This window comes from Alosa pseudoharengus, unplaced genomic scaffold, assembly GCF_046254945.1.
Source record: "Alosa pseudoharengus isolate Yale_2024_CS ecotype anadromous, Long Island Sound unplaced genomic scaffold, YU_APseudo_1.1 YU_APseudo_1.1_scf_1, whole genome shotgun sequence".
Lineage (NCBI taxonomy): Eukaryota > Metazoa > Chordata > Actinopteri > Clupeiformes > Clupeidae > Alosa > Alosa pseudoharengus.
This window is the reverse complement of record NW_027468564.1, coordinates 47996152-48000684: the sequence shown is the minus strand read 5'-3', so window position 1 is coordinate 48000684 and position 4533 is coordinate 47996152. Positions and strand designations below refer to the sequence as shown.

Here is a 4533-nt window from a genome sequence, read left to right as displayed (position 1 = left end):
CATTTTCTGACAGTTTTGGATGCACAAAAGTTCATGGATCAAACCAAGCACCTCATAACATCTTTATTGTGCTTTTATCTGATATATGCAAGTGTTTTGATATGAAATAAACATGATTTGCATGACATCACCCTGCTGGTCAGTTTTGACCTACGCGACAGCCCTGCAAAGTACCATCCATACAGCCATTCGGCTGCATTTTCTGACAGTTTTGGATGCACAAAAGTTCATGGATCAAACCAAGCACCTCATAACATCTATATTGTGCTTTTATCTGATATATGCAAGTGTTTTGATATGAAATAAACATGATTTGCATGACATCACCCTGCTGGTCAGTTTTGACCTACGCGACAGCCCTGCAAAGTACCATCCACACAGCCATTCGGCTGCATTTTCTGACAGTTTTGGATGCACAAAAGTTCATGGATCAAACCAAGCACCTCATAACATCTATATTGTGCTTTTATCTGATATATGCAAGTGTTTTGATATGAAATAAACATGATTTGCATGACATCACCCTGCTGGTCAGTTTTGACCTACGCGACAGCCCTGTAAAGTACCATCCACACAGCCATTCGGCTGCATTTTCTGACAGTTTTGGATGCACAAAAGTTCATGGATCAAACCAAGCACCTCATAACATCTATATTGTGCTTTTATCTGATATATGCAAGTGTTTTGATATGAAATAAACATGATTTGCATGACATCACCCTGCTGGTCAGTTTTGACCTACGCGACAGCCCTGCAAAGTACCATCCACACAGCCATTCAGCTGCATTTTCTGACAGTTTTGGATGCACAAAAGTTCATGGATCAAACCAAGCACCTCATAACATCTATATTGTGCTTTTATCTGATATATGCAAGTGTTTTGATATGAAATAAACATGATTTGCATGACATCACCCTGCTGGTCAGTTTTGACCTACGCGACAGCCCTGTAAAGTACCATCCACACAGCCATTCGGCTGCATTTTCTGACAGTTTTGGATGCACAAAAGTTCATGGATCAAACCAAGCACCTCATAACATCTATATTGTGCTTTTATCTGATATATGCAAGTGTTTTGATATGAAATAAACATGATTTGCATGACATCACCCTGCTGGTCAGTTTTGACCTACGCGACAGCCCTGCAAAGTACCATCCACACAGCCATTCGGCTGCATTTTCTGACAGTTTTGGATGCTCACCAAGTTGGGTTGATGATGCCATCCCAAACCCTCAAAAGCTTCCTCTGCCTTTAAGTCCATGTGAAATGTTTTTTGCCAAAGTTGAAACTATTGCTTTACGTTCTCATCATGTCATGCTCATCCAAATGTAGGCTACGCATGGTCATATTTTGCCCAGTTGAGGAAAAATTTAAATATTCAGAGGGTGAAATAAAATAGCATATGTTGTTCATCCGGATGCAAGGAAGCATCTCCAAGAATTTTTAATGCCCCAGGTACCCCGGTTACCTCAGTAGCGCCCCTCAAAGGTGTAAAAATGTAATATTTTGAGTTGCCAGAATTGTGGAACCACTGGTCAGATTTGTCTGAAATTTGGTATGCTTATTACTTAAGATATGTGTTATAAATAATCTTTCTGTCATTTGTGTACCTCATGTGCAAAAATGGGAAAATTACATTTATTTTAAAATATTACAAATGTTGCAAGCTTTTGACTTTATAGTCAAGCAGGTGATACCTCTTAATAATTCAAGCATGTTTCTCATGTTATGTATAAAAATATTTTTGTAATTTTGAAATTATAGCTATTTCTGTAATTAGACTACATGCCCCATGACGTGTAGCGTCATTTCAAAGCTGCTTTATAACAATGGCGCCGAATTTGTAGTTCATTAAAACGGTTTTGTATTAAAACATAAACAAAATATTGTTAGGATGCAAAACACAGGCACATACGACTTTTGCTGGGTATAATATGTATAGAAATAGTTAAAGCAAGTTGGTACATTACTCACGACATTGGCATTTAATGAAAATAACTATAATTCCACAAAATATCGAAAAACGTGTACTTCTGACCCTTGTTGCTAGGCAACGCCCCGTAGGCCTACCTGCTTGGCTGAAGAATAAGGAGGTTATCCTAATCTTTGCTGTTCAAAGTAACATAAATAGATAACAATATAACACTTAAATTGAACAGGTAACAAATGAAGATGTTGGTCAGACTGTAATTAGGACAATAGCAATAGGCTAATAAACAAATGCCCATTCAATCAATGATATAATAACAAGTTATAGTGCTTAAGTAATTACTGCTTAATGGACTAAGTGCATGTTGAACAAATGTGCCTTTAGACGCCTTTTAAAAACACTGTAAACTATCACAGGAACAGAGAGCACTACTTATTGCACCCACATGGAACCACTGAGGAACTCTTGAATTTAGCGTTCATGAGTAGGCCTAGTCGACAGAACAAATGGTAATCAGAAGACAGCATGGCGGTTGGGGAAGTACATCTTGATCATTGGATTGAAATAACAAGGAGCAGATCCAGTCGGTGTCCCATAGGCCAAAGTGAGAGATTTAAATGTAATGCTGGCTACTAGGCTACAGGGGGAGTGTAGGAGAATAGGCCTAGGAGTGGATATGCATGCCCAATATCCATACCCCATCTTCCTCCTTGCTGGAACAGTTGGCTACATATAATGTATTTTCACTGTAGGCCTATTAAGATACATTATCTATGTATCTATCTAATTTTAATTATGGTAGCCATAGTACATGTGAGATTACAACAATAATAATGAATGTAGTAATACAAACTAAAATGACTAATGAGTAAATTAATGCCTTTATTGTTATTGCATTGGGTGTTTGTGGTGCTGATGGTGTTTGTGCTGCTGTTGGTGCTGCTCCTGCCACTGACACAGCTGCAGCTGGTACTGCTACTGTTGCTGGTGGTGCCTCAACAAACTGCTGCACATTCTCTGACTAAGGGAAAAGCGCGTTGTTGTTAGATATGTATGTACAAATGTCTTTAAACACAATGGTTGCACTTGAAATCATTCATCCTTCTCTTTTAAAGTATTTTCTGTGTTTTTAAGGAATGAAGCAAAACTACAGCAATTTAGACAGCTTGATACAATTGTACATATATACCTGGAGATTGAAATCTGCATTAAAGGCTGGTAGTGGTGATGCTGCTGCTGGTAGTGATGCTGCTGCTGGTGCCCAGCGTCCTTGCCTCATGGGGGGGGGGGGGGGGGGGGGGGTGAGGGGCGCTGTGCCCGGGCATCCTTGCCTCATGGGGGAGAGGGGTGGCTGATGGGGGGGGGTGAGAGGCGCTGTGCCCCAGCGTCCTTACCTCATGGGGTGGGGTGGGGTGGGGGTTGGAGGGGGTGAGGGGGGTGAGAGGCGCAGCAGGTGTTTCTGCTGCTGCTGGTGTTGCTGGTGATGGGGGTGATGGTGGTTCCTCAACAGACTGCTGCAGCTCAACAGATTAAAGGAAAAGCACATTATTGTTAGATATGTATGTACAAATCTGTTTTAGTCTGTAAAACACACTGGTATGCAAAAGGTTTTAGACAGGTTCATACAATTGTATATACCTGGAGATTGTAATACGCATTGTATGAGCGTACCACCTGCCTCAGCTTTTCAGCAGTGAAAGCTTTACGCCCTTCACCTTTTCCTTTAAAAAATGCATCAAAGTGTATCAAAATGACCATAGTGAGGAACAAAGTTAAAGTCAAATCATGTTGCAACAGCTGTGTGCATGCAGTTGAAACAGTAATAGCTGGTTATTCAATATTAACGTACCGTCACTGACTGAGGCAAAGGGCAACTCCTCAGGCCACCAAGGTGTTGTGGCAGATATTCAGGCCGAGACAAACCCTGACTCAGTGCTGAGATAGAAGGGTGTTAAAGTGTAATCAGATTCAGTAGTCTGCATCATTTTGATCGATCTTTAAATAAGGAAATTGAAAACATAGAATGCCAGTCATACCATGTTCTTTTATCAGACGGCCAATTGCCATCCGGCAATGTGTGCCACTGATATCAGGGTCAACGTATGGCCTCTCACCCCCAAAGCATCTGTAAGACAGTACGCTCAGTGTCATTAAAAACAAATGTTAAGGTTCCTTTTCTGAACTTCAAGGATTGACACAAAAACAAACCTTAACACCACTTTCATTTATACATACCACTTGACACACCCCTATTAGTGTACATGTTCAGCAGCTCAGCCTTCCTGTCATTGGTCCAAAAGGCCTCAAGATACTTTGGCCCTAAATGAACCGTAACCGAAAACCCCCCCTTAAAATCCATTATCAATTAGGTTTGTGTTGCCATGTCAATATCATTTTTATCAAAACTCAGGGCCAGATCTTCGATAGATATAATCTAGAGGTGATTGCTCTAAGACTACAGGGGAAGCGCAGCCTCCTCTAAAATATCACGGGAAATCGCATCAAATAACACTATTACATTAGCTTCTAGCCTACTATATTCCAACTAGAACATGCTGAAAAATTGTTTATCTTCATGGCTAGTTTGTTCAGCAGTAAGGT

At 40.5% G+C, this 4533-nt stretch overlaps 2 long non-coding RNA genes across 3 annotated transcripts; both read right to left on the bottom strand.

Annotated features, from left to right (window-relative positions):
- Positions 1–2794: 2794 nt before the first annotated feature.
- LOC143131153 (uncharacterized) lies at positions 2795–3235 on the bottom strand. Its single transcript, XR_012988043.1, has 2 exons — positions 3122–3235; positions 2795–2953 (listed from the first exon to the last, which is right to left on the bottom strand). It is a non-coding gene; the product is annotated as an uncharacterized LOC143131153 (long non-coding RNA).
- A 71-nt stretch (positions 3236–3306) lies between these two features.
- Positions 3307–3824, bottom strand: LOC143131160 (uncharacterized). Of its 2 annotated transcripts, none has more exons than XR_012988045.1 (3): positions 3782–3824; positions 3571–3653; positions 3307–3452 (listed from the first exon to the last, which is right to left on the bottom strand). It is a non-coding gene; the product is annotated as an uncharacterized LOC143131160 (long non-coding RNA). The 2 variants fall into 2 exon arrangements; XR_012988044.1 differs by having other exon boundaries at positions 3307–3446.
- Between the last annotated feature and the right edge of the window lie 709 nt (positions 3825–4533).